Genomic DNA, 18961 nt, shown 5'->3' with positions numbered 1-18961 from the left:
AGATAATGCAGAAATCACTGGTCTTCTGTTTCGCTCGCACTGGGAGCTGGGAGTTGGAGACTGGAGCTGTTCCTATTCGGCCATCTTGCTCCGCCCCCCCTCATTTATTTAGATACCTCTATGCCATAACATAGTAAGATGCACTGACTGGCAAATAAATTATAAACAAAGTAGACTACAATTGTCCATTTACAAGCTTTTGAAGCAAAGGAAACCTAATATCCGTAAGACTTGAAACACCATACCCAACCAAAATGATTCAATTCCATTCAACTTTCAGATAATACTATCAGTTACAGTTTGGATTTGTGGCTAAACATTCCTTAAACATATTTTATTTCAATTAATCTTCTTAAAACTATATGGAATAATTATTTTCTTAATTATACCAATCAGGATATTGAAGTGTCAGAAAAGAGACAAAGTCAAATCTCAGAATCTCTCCAGCCTCACCTTGAATGCAAATTTGAGTTCTGCAGAAATCCTGAAGAAAATACAGATTCAGCCAGCTTTTATGTGAGAAGGCGAAATGAGGTTGTATTAAGGAGAGCTTCTAGATAGACTTACTATGTTTACGCTTGTGGATGGCTAGACATGGTGGCTCTCACCTGTAATCCCAGCACTTTGGGAAGCCAAGACAGGAGAATCATCACTTGAAGCCAGGAGTTCAAGACCAGCCTGGGCAACATAGCAAGACACTATCTCTACAAAAAATAAAGAAATCAGCTGGGTCTAGTGGTGTACCTGTAGTCCTAGCTACTCTGCAGGCTGAGGCAGGAAGGTGATTTGAGTCCAGGAGTTTGAGGCTGCAGTGAGCTATGGTCAGGCCACTGTACCCAATCCTGAGTGAGAGAGTAGGACCCTGTCTCTGAAAAAGAAATGTTACCACTTGTAGAAATAATTGAATTTTTGAAAGGCAACAATTGCTTACCTAGGGTTATTAAACACTTAACTATTGAATGTCTCTAGTGACAGTGTAGTCATGCATTTATATATCTCAGTTTATGGCTCCTGTGCCATGGCGCAGAAGATCCAGGAAAACTGGGAGGTCACTGTGCATGAGCATGATTGATGGGTTCCTTCAACTCAAGGCCAAAAGTAGGTCAAACTGAGATAGAATATACCCAGTTACAAGACACAGACAAATACTAAAACCAAGTACTGTAAAAAAAAAAGAAGAAGAAGGAGGAGGAAAATTGAGAGGGATAAGAAAAGGTCCTAAAATGCTAGAAAGAAGTTGAAGTTGGGCAGATTGTAGGAGTAGAAGCAATATATAAATCTATTTAGTAAATCATAAAGAACCATAAAAGTTTAGCTATTATTGGGTACTATTGGTCAGTTAAATTTCCCAAATGCGTCTCCTCAATTTACAAAAAGTTCTCCTGTTCTCCCTATTTATACGAATCCCTCCCTACCTAAATTATTTTAGAGATTAGTTTACACTCACTTTACTAATTTCCCCAATCCTCATTCACTACTTAAATCACTCTGCTCTAACTTGCAATCCCATTATCCTACTATGATAATTCTATATCTGGTCACCTGTGACTTCTAAGTGATTTAAATTAATGGGCATCTTTAGCCCTGATCTTGCTTGAGTTTCAACAATACTCAACACATTTTTCGACTCCATCATCGTGAAAACACTTCTGTGATACCACATTCTCCTAGGATGTTCACTTTTTTTGCCTGCTTCCTCTTTTTCTCCTTTGTTAGCCCAACTACTTCCTCACAGTCCTTAAATGCTGAATGCCCTCAAGACAGTTTTCAGTCCCTTTCTCTCCTCATTCTGTGCTCTCTTTGTGTGGTTTCATGTATCCTATAGTCTTCAGTTATCAGTCATATTTCTTTGATTTGTATATACATACCTCTAGTTCACACTTCATAACTCCAGGATGCTGTATATCCAGGAAGCCAACTCACATTGCCTTCACTTATGTGTTCCAGAGACACCTTAAGCAGCCAGTTTAAAGCCAAATTCCTGAGCTTCTCCCCAATCCTGTCCACTTCTCATGCTCCTTCTCTCAGTGAGGGAGTCTCATCCATCCAGTTATTCAAGCCAGAAGCCTAAGCATCATTCTTGATTCTCTCCCTCCAGCTCTGTACCCAATATATCACTAAGTTCTGTTGACTCTATCATATAAATGTAAAGCTATCCATTCCTCATTTCTCTCTGCATTTACCTAATTCAAGTTACTACAGACTCTCAGGTAAATGCAATGCCATAGGTTCCTGACTGAGGCTTCTTGAAATTTATTTTTCCAAACTTCAGAAAAAGCATTTTTTTTCATGTAAACATAATGCTATAGCTTCCTGACTGGGGCTTCTTAAAATTTATTATACAAACTTCAACAAAAGCATTTTTTTAAAGCAATCTGACCAGGTATTTTCACTGCTTAAATCTCTCAAGGAAAGATTCAACATCTCTAACTTGATTCATAGGTCCCTAGATGATCTACCCCACTATGGTATCTCTGGCCTCCCCCATACTGCTCTGCCTCCCATTCTGTGCTCCAGCCACACTGAATTGTTTCAGGTGCACAAATACATCCCACTTTCCTGTGACAGCTTTGCACTGCTGCTCCCTGTGCCTGCTGCACTCTTCTCCATCCCTGCCATTGCCAAAATTAAATCCAGCTTATTTTTGTATCTCAGCCCCAAAGTTGCTTCCTCAGAAAGTCTTCCCTGACCTGCTCCCCACATCCACCTCCCCCCAAAAATATTAGATTTTTTATATACTCTCACTATACTCTGAATCTTTTATACATAGCTCATTCTGCAGTGTGCAAATATATAGTTATTTGTGATTGTCACCCCCGGAAAAATAAATGATGCTCATCTTTTAAAAAATTAATTTATTGTTATTATATATATTTAAAGATTACAATATGTTTTGGTATGTTTATACATAGTTGCATGGTTATTATAGTCAAGCAGTTAGCATATCCATCTTTTCATATAGTTACCCTTTGTGTGTGTGGATATGTGTATGTGTGTGTGGGAGTGGGGGTAAGAGCACCAACAATCTACTCTTTTAGCAAAAACCCAGAGTCCCATACAGTATTATTAAGTTTACTTAGTTTGTACTTATTTATACTACACATCTGCAACTTTGTATCCTTTGACTTATGCCTCCTTATTCCCTATCCCTGTCCCTGGTAACCATTGTATTATTGTATTCTCTACTTCTACATATTCAACCTTTTAGAAAAAATCCCACATATAAGTCTGAGCCTGCCTTACTTCACTTTGATGTTTGCCTTTGGTCATCATTGCAAGTCCAGTGCCAAATATAGGAGCCATCACCGAGTATGGGTTCAGTGTTATTTGTTGAATGACTAAGTGTATGAACTGAACTGACTGGATGACTACCTTCTCATCTTATGAAGGCTCTCTATGAACCCTTCCTCAAATGAAATATTTCCACCTCTGTGCTCCTGCTTATGACAGTATCATTTTTTTTTAATCACACTGATGGTTGTGATAACTATCTTTTTGCCAACACAGGTTGTGAGTTCTTCAGAGACCTTGAGAGTAGAAATCATGTCGTGTTCACTGTTGTCTCATGGGGACTGTCTTAGTGCTGAGCATGTCACAAGAATTCAAAGTGGAGGGAGCCAAAGTGATGAACTCTGCTGACTTTATGATTTCAAATGGCCTTGCTTCAACAACAAACACATTGACACATGGGGGTGAAGCCACCTATTATTGAGGAAAACTGCTTAATCTGCTCTATATATTACAGGTAATGTCTCAAATCTTCTGTCAGTTCCTGCCAACCTGCTGAGTTCTAGAATGATTCAGGGCTTGCTGCTGCTGCTGCTTCTTAATTCATAAATATAATCCACATATTAAAACTTCATTGCCCTTTCAGAACAAATAAAATGCTTCATGGTAATTTCATATTCTTTGGAGAAAGCTAGATTTAAATCCAAAATGAGCTGTTTTTTTTAAAAAAAAAATTAAGATAAAGCATTAATGTACACAGCAGGTGTTTTAAGTTTTAAAGCTCATTATTAAGAGGAAATGATTATAGAGACAGGAAAAGGAGAATGGATTGTATTTTTTTTAAGTTGGTTGTATTTATGGCTAATAGAGTCTTGAATTTTTACCAAGATGAACTAGGTGCAGTTAGCCCTTAAAAGTCACATTAAAAAGAAAAACTGTGTCTTCTCATGATTTGTCTTTCTCATACAGAGTTTGTTGTCAATGCTTCTCTAAATGAGTCATTTGTTCTTTTCCAGGTGGTCAATTTCTAACTTTTGTGCTCTGTTAAATATAACTAGTAAATACATTTTAAATTTTGCTTTTAGTAACTGACAATCTCTCATAGAGTTTAGAAAAGAAGAAAATAAATATGATTAGTTTGTTCCTTGTCTTCCAAATCTGAAGCATTAATATTATCCAAGTAAAAACTGTTGTATTCACTATGAAGGGAAATTTGGATAGAATATATAATGAGCCTGCAATGAAAAAAATAGGAACAAGAAGCTTTGAAGTTTTCAGATAATAATCTCAATAAGAAGAGACTGACTATCTTTACCTGAATTTAGCAGCTAAGCATATCATCAAAGCAAGAACACACTAGAGGGAATGCCATGCATATGATTTAATGAGTAATATTTTAACATAAAAATTACACTGATATTTCATTTATATGTATCAGTTGATGTGCTTATTAAGTGTAACTAAGCTTACTGGAAAGAATATTTTCAAAAATTTTTTCTTCATTGGTTTGGGTTAACAGACTTCATACACCAAACTACAGATTAAGGTACTGATAGATGTCAATTACTCCCTATAATTTTCAACTTGTCAAAAACAGATACAAAAATTACACTTTTTACTTTTAAAATCAACTTTATTGAGAAACAATGTACATACAATAAAATGCCCCATTTTTAAAATGTATAGTTCAATGGGTTTTAACAAATGTCTATAACCATGAAACTACTTCCTCAATCAGGATACAGAATATGTGGATGTACAGTTTGTTCATTCATTTGTTGATAAGCATTTGGGTTGTTTTCAGTTTGGGGCCATCATGATTAAATTTATGATAAACATTCATGTATAAGTCTTTGGTGAACCTTTTAAACTTTTTCATTTTTCTTTCATAAACACCTAAGAGACGAATTGCTGAATCATAAAGTAGGTATATATTAAATGTTATAAAAACTATTAATATTAAAAAAAGTAAGTTAATAATGTTAAAAAGTGTCAAAAGGAAATAAATGTATATTCAACATTTGTTCATTCATTTAATAAACATTAAGTAATCATCTCTTATGTGGCAGCACAAGCTTGAGTATTCAGTGTGCTGAATTTAACAAGACACAATCCCTGGCCTGAAGAAATTCAGAGAATAATGAGAAATAACTCTCCCTTTTGCATAGAGAAAAAGATATCACTTTCTAAACAATGTAGTCAAGAAAGCAATGCTTTTATAACTGGATAGACCAAGTTCTAGGTCTGGCTCTATTATCAACTGGTTATCTAACTTTGAGGAGACAATCTTTCTGAGCTTTATCACTTCTAAAAAGAGAATTGAAATAATCACTGGTTTTCAAACACTAAAATAAATCTGTAATTTGTAGTGAAGTAACAGAAAATAACAATAACTTTTGAAATCTGACAACTCTAAATAAATTTTAAAATATGAACTTTCAAACTTTGAAGCTACTGATGGTTTTGTTAGAAATTGATGAACAGGGTAATTTCTGACAAACATGAGCAACATGATTCATTTCTTAAAACAATAGTTTCATTGACCCCTCACTAGGACATCAATTGTATGAGAAATCATTATCAATGAGAAGCCTATAAATCTGAATCCCAACCAAAGTGAAGTCTAAAAGTGGAAACAAATTGTTACTAACTCTAACCAAAAACTGAATTGAAAAAGAAAAGCACAAAGCTCCCATTGGCTCCCAACATCACCTCTCTTTTATCACAGTTTTCAGCTATCACACTTTAATGCTTTTGATACTAAATAAATTGAACACTACCTTGTACAGAGGGTGTTGGTGATACTTCTCTCAACAAACAGTTCAAAAAGTGATTTCCATGGAAAGTCAAAACTGGCAAGTAGCCAATCTTTTTGATGAAATAAGAATATATCACAGTCCCTGACCATCATTAAGGAATATGTTTGTACTTACACATTTTCAAAGAAGAAATTCCTATTTCTTTTTATGATAATTTAAAGACCTTGAGTGAAAAGAAGAGTTTGGTTTTACTGTGGTTTGTTTTGTTTTGTTGTGCTGATAACATCCTTATCTGTCATTACTGGCTGCCACTGTGTTCACACTAAGACTCTAATTCCTATACAACACTGACCAATTACCCCTCTACCCCAAACAACAAAGGCACACTGTTCTTTAAGGTGTAATAGCTGAAGATTTAGTCAGGATCACAAACCACTAGGTAGAGAAGATTCCTTAAAAGGGAAAGAAAGAAGAATGGAAACCATCTTCACTCAGTATTTGAATAAATATACAAGTCAACACATTAGTCAGAAGATTACCAGACAATGAATAATAAAATGATGACTGCCTGCCTTTGAGGTCTTACAGAATTAAGATTATGGAATTAGAACAGTATCCAGACTCAAAACCAAATGAGGTATTGGTCTCCATAACCAGAAGCAAATCAATGATCACTTCCCTATGCCTTATTTTCCCCATCAGAACAGCAACTACGTTTTTCTTTTAACATAGAATTTGCAATAGTTAACAGAAAAGTCATAAAGAATATCTAGATATAACAGTTTAAGAAATAATAACACATACAAACATGTATAGTGTTTTACATACCATATATAAATAAGTATAGTGTTTTACATACTATACACAAATACTTATAGTATTTTACATACTATATGACAGTATATAATATAAAATACTTATTTTCTCATAATTTCAGATATAGATACTATTTGAGATTTCCCAGAAGGATAAGAAAGTAATTCTTGGAGTAATAGAAGTTTCTCATAAATTCTAGAACTTCAAATTCAAGCCCAAATGTGAGGCTAACTTTCCACAGAGCTGGGTCTCATAAAATGATCTCAGACTTGACCACCTATAAATCAGCCATGAAATTCTTATGACAAATGATTACTACATGCATATTATGAATGCAAATCTACTCTCTGATGCAACCCTGAATCTAGTACATCTATTTTCCTCTTGATCAACACAGCGGCACTTTCTATCAAAGAAAGACTGAGCCATCCAAGGCATTAAATAGAACCTCGTTTTCATGCTCACTGGGTCACAAATCATAGCGGAAAGCCTTAGGGGCTGAAGAGTCACCAGCTAAAGAGTCTTCCTCTGACTCTTGGTTCTGTACTTACCAAGCACTAGAGAATTGGACCAGCTTTTTCCTAACCCTGATGCTCAGTTTTACTTTGGATTATTTATGTCCATTCTTAGTCATCAATATTGTAATTCTCCAGTGTGGTGGGAGCTAGGAGGGAGAGAAGGCAATGCTAGAATGAATGCTCAGTGACTACTAGTCTTAAGACTATTAAAAACAACGGGAATTGTTCAGCTGGGAACAAAAACCTTGAACCTGTATGCAATCACGCCTCTTCTTCACATTCAGGGTAACATTAAGCCCATGGCTTACTAGGGTAAACTGAGGCTGAAGAAAGCATCACTGTCTTTTTTGTACCCAACAGCCTGTCCTGCATAGTAGTTAATGCTGTTGGTAGACTTCTCTTTTACATATGAAGCCATCTAATTTGGTCTGTGTTGACTTTTTCTCTTTAAAGAAAAAAAAGTGTATTCCTTTAATAAGTATGTCACTGTAGGTAGTTACTGAGCTAAGTGAATTCCTTGGCCTCTTCTATGTGAACCTTGCAGAAATTTTTGGCCGGTAAGAGAGTAAGGAATGGTACCAAAATTATTAACTGTAAAAAGAATAAATGAGGCTTTAAAACTTGTCCCTTCAGTATCTCCAAACAATATAAAGTCAAATGGCTTTGAAGAGATCTTTTCTTTTTTTTTTTTTTTTTTTTTGAGACAGAGTCTTGCTCTGTTTCCCAGGCTGGAGTGCAGTGCCTGGATCTCAGCTCACTGCAAGCTCCACCTCCAAGGTTTGCACCATTCTCCTGCCTCAGCCTCCCGAGTAACTGGGACTACAGGTGCGCGCCACCTTGCCCGGCTAGTTTTTTGTTTTGTTTTGTTTTTGTTTTTGTATTTCTTAGTAGAGATGGGGTTTCACTGTGTTAGCCAGGATGGTCTTGATCTCCTGACCTCGTGATCCGCCCATCTCAGCCTCCCAAAGTGCTGGGATCACAGGAGATCTCTTATTTCTTAAGCAGAAATGCCAAAGAATGAGTTAAGATTTGGAAGATTTTAAAAAGAAGTAGCATTTTCTGTTTTATCACTTTCTGCAAGCACACTGCACTACTTGGCTGATTTGGGAAGTTTCTGAAGTCAGTTGTTGGTTTTCTCACTGATGATAGATTGTTTCTTATATTAGCTTTAAGAACTTTGCAGACACCACACATTACCAGCGAAACTGAAACAGTATAGCTACGAAAAAGTAGAGAGCTTCAGAAATACTGATCTATTTCTTTCCATTTATATGTATGTAAAAATAGAAATGAAAATACATAGAACATATATGCATATATAAACATAGCATTAAAGAAAATTGCCTATTTAAATATATAATTGAAAAGTTTTCTTTAGAATTAAATTTCACAAATAGAAACACAGTTCTATAAATTATACCACTACTTTCTTTGGGAAAAGGACGTGATCTATTTTTACTCTCTCAAGAGCTTTCTGGCAGTCACCACCAAAATTGCATCTGCTTCATTTGATAAGGACGTTGTTAAAAGGTGGACTGCTAAGAAAGAGTGAGTCAGAAGTTAATGCCTTTACCTTTAAGGCATAGAAGATTTGTACAAATGCAAGAACAACAGAATCTGGTTTCTTTGGTTTCAGTTCTGACTCCCATCTAGCAAGACACAGCCTGTCATCAGGATCCTGAGAGAAAGTGGAGGAAAAATGGCAGATACCAGATATCGGAAGAGAAAGATAAAAGAGCTAAATGAGAGTATGCTTTCTAAGTCTGCTGTACATTTTTAAAATGTAGCCTTTATACACTAGGGGAGAAATGTAGAAAATTAAAATGTCACAATGTATAGGATTGAGGTTATTTCCTTATATTTAAAATAAGTTAAAAACCAAAAGTATAATTCTAATTCAACATACCAACTTTATGCCTGAACTTCTAAATTCTTCCAAAAATAAGTATAAGTAGAGAAGCAAATAGTTGTAGTGAGTTTGATAAAAGATATAAGCTGCAAGTTGGCTAAAGATGGCTGCATTACCTATACTTCTGTTGCTCCAGTATTCAAATAAATTAAAATGTAAAGTTCTGGGAAGCACAACTTCATATGGTTTTATATTGAATACTTAAAAATGCATGGATCAAAATTGTAGAACCTTTCCAAGGAAACCATTAATTTGCTTGTTTGATTAATACCCCAAAATAATTGCTAAGAGACAACAGGGTGCTAGACTGATATAAAGGACAGAACAAAAGTCTGGAGCTTTGCAATCAAGATACAGTCATGGTCAGATTCAAATCCAAGTAGTGAGGCTAGCAGGCAATATTGATAAAATTGGCATTCTATTGTGATTTTCTTTTCAACCTAAGCCTCTTTTGTAACATACTGGATAATAAATTTGGATGTCTTAAAGACCTGTGAGGAATATGCATGGAAAGACAGAATCTTCTGAAGGAATAAATGGAAAGTCAAGAAGTGGAAGAACAACCTGACGTGTTTCTGAAGCCCTAATATATCACACTATATTTCAATACTGAAAACATATCAAATTAACCCTTTGTATCCCTTTTTTTTTCTTTTTTTATTCCTATCACCTCTTTCATCTTTGTCTTCTGTCAGCATTAATGATATTGGCAACATAGGAGGTTTTCAAAGAGTGCTAAAGATTTAGTCACGAATTGTGATTAGTGAAATCACAGTTTTTGTTGAATTATCAGCAGCAATCTCTTTATTATAATATCATGGTGCCTTTATGAGTGTTGTTATCATAGTACTTTACAATGTAGTGTAATTGTATAGTTTTGTAGTATATATAGACTCTAGTACCTGTATAATATTTGAGTATCAGAGGAGTATTGCACTATTCTGAATGAGAACTGAAAGGCATGACTGGAAAGCTGATAGAGTGTTTATAAATGTGTTGTACTAGAAAATACCATACTCAAAGGGAGAGACAGCAACCTTTCAAATTCTCCATATGTTAACTAATATTTAGTATGAAGAGTTAGCTGTAACCCAAAGATAAATATCTTGGCTTTTTTACATAATGGTTTTCCTTTGTACTCAGCTAATTGCCTTAGAAGGAATCTGCAGTTTCCCTATCAATAGTATTCCTGGACTGTTATAGGAATCCAATTTTACTTATGCATAAATTATAGGCAACTTGTAATCAGCAAGACACAATGTTGGACTTAAATTCTGGAAAGGGAGAAGATGCAAGAGATCTTGAGATGGCTAAGCACTGCAGCTGAATAGTAGCAGAGTATGCCACTAAATTTCAGAAAGACATTGAAGTGGAGAGCAGAGAGAGAAAATAATCCAAAGCTACCTTTCTGGATATTTCATATGGTATATGTTCAGAGGGCCAAATTGCCTGAACTTTCAAAAACACTTTGAAAACACTTTGACCTTGAATCAGACTTGTGATAAGGCACTGCCTGCTTCACTCTCACAACAGTCTCGATATCTTTCCCATTTGTTGCTTCCTCATCTCAGTAAATGGCATTCTCATTCCTCAAATCAAAAAACTAAAAGTCACCATTGATTTCTGCTTTTACATCAGCCCTTATATCTGATCTATTACCAAAGTCTGTCAGTGCTACTCTAAAGAATATAAAATAAAGATCTATTTCTCCATGCCCATTACCACCAGCCTAGCCCAAGCTCATGGGGAGAACCATATTCACAGGTAATGAGTCTTCTATACTCTATTCTTGTCCACAGTGAAAGCATTTTCATCAGGGTAGGCAGATTTACTTTTTCAAAAATAAATCAGAATTTATCAGACCCCTGACTGAAATCCTCCGAGGACTTTCTAATTATAACCTGAATAAAAACATTCTCCAAATGATGACCTTCAACGTCCTGAATGATCTCATTTCTACTTATTTCTCCCACCTTATCAGACAGCTCAATATGAGACCACTTATTTAATTATTTTTTGTCCCCCTCTTTCAATGCAGGCTCCAAGTGCAGAAATATTGACGCTGTTGTTCACTATTGAGTGTTCTTCACTTCCTAGTAATTGGCACATATTACGTGCTAAATAGATATATAAAATAAATGAGCAAATGGAAGCATGCAATTCAGCCTGTTCTCTGCCTGTGTTACAGTTCCTTATAATGCCAAGGGGCTAGCCATAGTGACTCTAAGGAAAGTGCCCTAAAACCACATTTCAGTGGCAATCACTTGTTAAACTGTGACTCCAATCCACAACTCTCCAGATAAGATGGAACTCGGCACTACGCTTATTCTACTCTTGTACTCAAGGGTTTAATTTTATTATCACAACTGGCCTGCAATAGGACAGAGACTAAATAACATACTCTTATTTTAACAGATAAGGCAACAGATCTAAAAAGTATACTAGGTTAAAGCTATGTACTTGATGAATTTAGAGATAAAATGTGTATTAAAACTATTATCATTATCATATATAATAATAATACAGGAAAATGTATTCATTAACACATTCCATAGACATTTATTGGGTCTCTCTTCCTGGAAAGTTCAGCTATTGTGTGGCCTGAAGTCTACAAAATTGGGCATAAGAGGTTCCTTAAAAATAAAAAATTAAGAAGTAGCTTTCTTTTTTTGAGTTTTATTATAAGGTGTGACCATATGAAGACATGTCTAGGGTTTCTCCCAAGGTCTTGAAAAGAGTCTGTTCAAATGAGGGAAACTGAAATTAAGTCTAATAAGGCTGATGGTAAATGGTGCTCTGTGAAACTACAATATACTTTATAACCCACTAGTATCAGTCACAAAAGACATTGTCCCAGCTCCAAAGGAGGTGGTCAGAGAAGCAGAATTAGAATAAATATTACAAAAGGCTGGGATCAAGGTAAGGCCCAGGCGTTTGGGAAGCACTAGGAAGTTGAAAGACCACTCAGGGAAGGCATCGTGGAAGAGGTCCCACTGTGACTGAGTGTTGAAGTTTAATTAAGTCTTCTACTAAACAGAAGCGGGGCCCTGAGTGGGGAGGAGACAGCATGATGGTTGGCAAAATGAGGTAGGGGCAGCCTATCAGAGAAGTCCTTGGAAAAGCATACATGTACAGAAGAGGCTGGTACATTTGTGAACACTCAGTACTTGGATCTGTATGGTATTCGAAGTGAAAGCACCAAACAGCGATGAGATGCTGGAGGAGGAGGCAGGAATCAGCTCAGAAAGAACCTTTGGTATCACACTAAGGAGTCTGTGTTTTCTCTTGAGAAATATTGAAGATGTTTAAACAGGGAAATGGTGTATGAAATACATGTCTTAATAAGCTTATTCTTTTGGTAATGTGTAAAATGAATTGAAGCGGGACAAGATTGCAAGTAAGGGTACTAGACAGAATGCTATTGTAACCAATGAGGAGGAAAATGATGAGGAACTGATATAAAGAGTTGGGGAGACACCTGCTTCTGGCCTACATTTCTCATTCAGAGATGAACCATTTAAGGAATGCAATATGTAATGAGAACTTTATTCTCATTCATAATAAGAACACTGGGAAAATGGGTAACCTGTCTAGTTGTGCTAGATCTGCTCCTACTACACCAGTCTTGACAATTAATTAATCCTCTGCTTTTCTCTTCTGAGAAAAGAAGACCTGACCTAGACAATATTTGAAGCTCTCTTGCAATTCTAAAATTCTGTGGACAACACAGTTTCCTCATTTCTATTATAGAGCTCTTATTTACTGCTCTTTTTTGCAAGTTGAGAAAAGAAAATTAGCTCATTAACTTGGAATTAATCCTCCAATTGTGCTGTCTTATATCTAGAATTACAGGCATTGATATGGACTTTTTACAAATAGTAATTAAACTCAGTTATCTTTATGAGAAAGGTTGTTCAAAAGAAAAGTATAATTTAAATATAAATCCTAAATTAAAGAGTTAGTTGTATTTTCTCCTGTGTCATTAAAAAAAAACAGCAGAAAAATCTCCCTCCCTCTTCTCTCCCTTTCAATATATCATATATTATTTATTTTAAAATAGCATAAATTAATAATTATGGACAGCTAAGCAACTCAAAATCCAATGCTTGTGGTTATAAACTAAGTTTAAACAGTTTTAAACAATTCTACTAGTTAATTATAATTAGAGTTGTGCTGGAGTACTCCAATTCTGCAATTGAATTAGAAACCTGGTGTCAAGCAAGTGGCTTGCCACCACTTACTACATGGACACAGTAAGCCATTCAAGCCATCTAAACCCCATGTATTTAAACATAATGCATTGTATTTTACATATTAGGTAAAATCACACGGAATGAAATTGCTTATATTTGAGCATGTATGACCCCCAAAACAGCAATTTCATATAGTTCATCATAATACTAGTATATAAGCCATTAAAAACACAATTTCTACAATTTTTAATTGAAAAAATATTTTTTTTAAATTATTTCTATTTTTAAGAATTTTCATTCATCATGCACATCTCATGGAGTATTAGCATATAAAGTATAGGATATAAAACATAAAGCAAGATGCATCGTGAAAAGATCACATTTTCACATTGGAATTTGGGACTTAGTTGCCCCACCCCACCTAAAGCATCAAAAGGATTAGAAGCTATATCTTTAATTTTTCCAAATCATCTAAATGGAAGGAGAGCAAACCACATGTCAAGGCCTCTACAGAGGTGACCTGGAACTCCAGCTATAAACCCCATGCCATCAAAGTAGCCAGACTGGAAATAGAGTGGCTCTGGTTACCCACAGGGAACCAAGAAACCACATACTTCACAGGCAGCAGCAGTGCCGGATGGAAGTGTGTCTGAGTATGTTTAGGAAAATAAACTAAAAACTGCTTTGGGAGATGCTAGTTAAAGTGCATCAGCAAAAGACAGAAGGGAGGATTAGAACTGACATGTTAGGGCTGTAGCACTGTGAGTAGACATTTTTCTGAGAAAATCCTGGGGAAAGTAAAATAAGATAAAGAGAAGAAAATGCACAGATGCACCAGAAGGCATATTCAGAGACCATCAGTGAATGTGTTAGTAGAGACAAAGCACCCTAGTAGCCTATCATTTTTCAAATGGAGACAAAGATATGATGGAAGTGTAAAATACTATGCAACGGTCAGAGGACTGAGGATATTCCTGGAACAACACAGATAGAGTTCCAAAATAGCAAGAATCAGAATGAGAGTTATACCACAATGCCATTAACTTATTTTAAAATCACGCTTGATACTATATGTTTTACATAGATTGACACAAATGAAAAAGACTGTAAGAAAGAAGAATTAGAAAGGCTAACCTAAAACTGAACAAGGATGCCTATGGCATGGGCCAAGGGTAGGGAGTGAAGACAGTGGGGACAAGAGAGTCAAAAGGAGAAATAAAACAAAAGTATATAAAATAGATTATACATGATGAGATGAGTTGCTAGAATGTCATTATTGAGGTACGTGGTTAATTCTATACTTCTAGTAAAATAAGTATAAAAATAAAAATAGAGTGCTTCCCATCCAGCACAGCCCCTTTCGGACATTACTACTTGTAAATTTCCCTCAATCCCCTGAATATTTTTTTTTTTTCCTTAGCTCTTTTCTACCATGCACATCCATAGGTTATTGCACAATAAATTGTTGTGGCTAGCATTAGACAGATTTCCAACATTTCCAAAATTTGTAAGTTGCAGTTTGCCATCTATGATAATGAGGATAGTAAAACTGAAATTAAATGAAAGAACACAAGTACAACAACATTTGGTATGTATAGCATGCTTAAGTTTGAATAAATATTAGCTCTTCTGAGATGGGCGGATCACGAGGTCAGGAGATCGAGACCATCCTGGCTAACGCGGTGAAACCCCGTCTCTACTAAAAATACAAAAAATTAGCCAGGCACGGTGGTGGGGGCCTGTAGTCCCAGCTACAGGGGAGGCTGAGGCAGGAGAATGGCTGTAAACCCAGGAGACGGAGCTTGCAGTGAGCCGAGATCGCGCCACTGCACTCCAGCCTGGGCGACAGCGCGAGACTCAGCCTCAAAAAAAAAAAAAAAAAAATTAGCTCTTGTTCCTCCTCCTCAGTCCTTCATATTGACCTTCCTCTCTTACTATTGAAGTTTCTTCAGACTCTTACTCTTCTCCCTGATGCACGACTTCGCAAATAGCTGTTTTAACTCTGCCTAATCTGTTGTTTGTTGCCACTCATCATTGCTTTTATTCAATTCTTTTCTCTTTCTTATAGCAACTACTGTTGCTTTCAATAAAAACTATACTCTGGAGGTCTAAGAAGGGAAGTGAGTTAAGAGCATGGCAAAGTTCTTTTGATGCTTGAAACTCCCAGCCACTAGGTATCTAGCACTTTAGCTCACCTCCATGGCATCTATTGGACCTGATAGAGACACCCTCTCCCCTAACTCAGGATCTTTTTCACTTTGCACATTGGTTCTCGATAAACCTTCCTGGTACCTCCTGGGCTAATCGCTCTGCTGGCCTTGCCCCCACTGCAGCTAGATTCCACAAATGGAGGTCAGAGCACACCATCCCTGAAATACAACACCTTGGAATTTGAGGCAACAGCAGAAGAAAGAAGGTCTCTCTGACATTTCTCTAAAATAAGTCATAAGACCCTTCTTCCAGAGGGGTCCTCTCTATTCCAGAAAGAAAAGAACGTTCTTTTCTCTAAAGACATAGGAAAACAAGGAAGAATCTAAATGAGCAGGCCTTGCTAAGTTCCTTTGTCCAATTATACTTCTTTTTTTTTTTTTTTTTTTGAGGCGGAGTCTCGCTCTGCCGCCCGGGCTGGAGTGCAGTGGCCAGATCTCAGCTCACTGCAAGCTCCGCCTCCCAGGTTCCCGCCATTCTCCTGCCTCAGCCTCCCGAGTAGCTGGGACTACAGGCGCCCGCCACGTCGCCCGGCTAGTTTTTTGTATTTTTTAGTAGAGACGGGGTTTCACCGTGTTCGCCAGGATGGTCTCGATCTCCTGACCTCGTGATCCGCCCGTCTCGGCCTCCCAAAGTGCTGGGATTACAGTATACTTCTATATGATTGTCCACTCTTTATCAAACCTAAGCATAAAAATTACAATTTTCCCTGTTGTTTGTTCTTCATTTCTGAAAGCTGCCATGTCACATAGAACTTACATGAAATCAATTTGTATGCTCTTCTCTTGTGACTCTGTCTTTTGTTATGGGTGCCTCAGCCATGAACTTAGTGATGGATGAGGAAAGAAGTCTTTCCTTTCTGATACCACCCCGCCACCCTCTAGATTTTCTGGACAGGAGACAGATCTCAGCACAGTCCACTTGACCTTTCTCAGGCACCAGTCTTTATTCTCAACAGTTCAGAATAAGTTTCAAATTTACTGAGTGGGACCATGGAAGGTCACCATCAAACTTGAAATAAGAGACAGAAAACTCCATCCTGCCCCCATCAGCAACATCAGAGATAGGAGAAGATGCTAAGCTTTCTCCAAAGAGATTTACTCATAAAATCGCTTCTCCTCACTTTTTCAGCCCTCTTAGATCATAGAAGTGATCGAGGAGGTGCAGAAGTCCTAGAATAGTTCTCAAACTCTGCCTTTCATAATCCTTCTACTGTAATGGAGATGTAAAATTTAACAACTCCCTTTTGTGTTTAGTCAACACTTAAGTTGTATCATCATATTACATATAGAAAACTAAAATTGGTTATCATTCTAAAAGACTTTTTAATTTATAGGTCATACAGACTAAAAATTGATATATATTTTTTAAAAACATGAGATCAATCTAATAGCTAAGTAGTAAAACTTGTAATCAATTAAAAGAACACATTCTTTTGAAATGTAGAGGGGATATTTATAAAAATGATCCCCATGTTAATTAGATCACAAACACATTTCTCATTTTCTGATCACGATGTAACAAATGTAATTGTTAACAAAATTACAATAAGAAATGTCAATAACAAAAATACAGCTAAAAGTCAATAACAAAAGTACAGCTAAAAGTCAATAACAAAAATACAGGTAAAAGAAAATTGTATTTGAAGAGAAAATATACTTTTAAATTACTCATGGGCTAAAGAGGGATTAATAATGAAAATTACAAAAATAGGTCTGATCAATAATAGCAATAAAAATACTATTTATTAAAATACAAACTATAGCTAATGAAAAACATATAGCCCAAATAAGATTTTTTAAATATTAAAAATAATATACCCAAACATATATTGATTCAAATAGCTGGAAAAACAGCAAGTGACTAAAAGGAAATAAAGATTAATGAGGAAATAAAAACATTTCTGAAGTATAAAAAACAAAAACAAAGATGTTCAACCAAAACTGAAAACTGTTTCTCTGAAAAGATTAATAAAGTATAACAAGCTTTAGGCAAGACAGATTAAGAGAAAAGTCAAGGATAAAAAATATTAGCTGCAACAAAAGCATAGACTCTAGACACTGTGGAGATCTTTTAAATTCTTAAATACTTTAAATAATTATATGATGAAATTTTTAAAATGTAAATGAAAGGAACACTGAATAGTTCCAAGCACTGTCTGTTTACAAATACCTAGACAGAAAAATGACCATTTAATAAATGGATGTCCAAGTCAGAAATCCCCAGCCCCAACAAAAATGCCGACGCCGGACAGTTTTTTAGTCAACTTTTAATTTCCTAGAGTAGAAAGGAATGCTAAAATTTCACAAAGTGTTCTAAAAACTAGAAAGATAAAGAAACACTTCAATTCATGTTGTGGGTCATTTTAACCCTGATTCCTATTCAAGACAAAAGCATGACAAAGGAAAAATGTGTGAGTCAATCTCACATATACTGTTAGATATAAAAATCCTAAATTAATCTTCCATTTGGAGAGTCCAACAGGTTTCTATAAGCACAGGTTCATCACAAGATAAAAAGATCAGGGTGTTATACATAAAGTTTAGGTGCCGAAAAAGAAATAGCACTTTAATATAAAATTTTATATTTAATTCTCAGCAAGGCAAGGTACCTCTATAGAAGGGTGCGCCCTTACAGATGCAGCAATTGTGAGTGCACACTTGGACAAGGGAGGGGAAGGGGTTCTTATCCCTGATGCACATGGCCCCTGCTGCTGTGTCGTTCCCCTATTGGCTTGAGTTAGACTGCACAAGCTAAACTAATTCCGATTGGCTAATTTAAAGAGAGTGACGGAGTGAGTGGTTTGGCAGGAAAAAATGGTTATGACAGAGCAGGTAATCGGAATGAGTCAGGGTGGAGCAGGTGATTAAAATGAATCAGGGTGGAGCAGGTAATCAAAAAAGGTTGCTTTACGAGGAAGTTTAAAAGTAGAAGGCAAAGAATTGAACATATTGATTCTTTGATTTTTTGAGACGGAGTCTCGCTCTGTCCCCCCAGCTGGAGTGCAGTGACCAGATCTCAGCTCACTGCAAGCTCCGCCTCCCGGGTTTACGCTATTCTCCTGCCTCAGCCTCCCGAGTAGCTGGGACTACAGGCGCCCGCCACCTCGCCCGGCTCGTTTTTTGTATTTTTTAGTAGAGACGGGGTTTCACCGTGTTAGCCAGGATGGTCTCGATCTCCTGACCTCGTGATCGGCCCGTCTTGGCCTCCCAAAGTGCTGGGATTACAGGCTTGAGCCACCGCGCCCGGCCGATTCTTTGAAATTTAAAACTCATATCTAACAGTGGTATGTGTCATATCCTGAATTCTCACTTTTGAGTCGTCTCAGGC

Source organism: Colobus angolensis, unplaced genomic scaffold (assembly GCF_000951035.1).
Source record: "Colobus angolensis palliatus isolate OR3802 unplaced genomic scaffold, Cang.pa_1.0 Scaffold218, whole genome shotgun sequence".
Taxonomy (NCBI): Eukaryota; Metazoa; Chordata; class Mammalia; order Primates; family Cercopithecidae; genus Colobus; species Colobus angolensis.
This window is presented reverse-complemented; position numbering follows the sequence as displayed.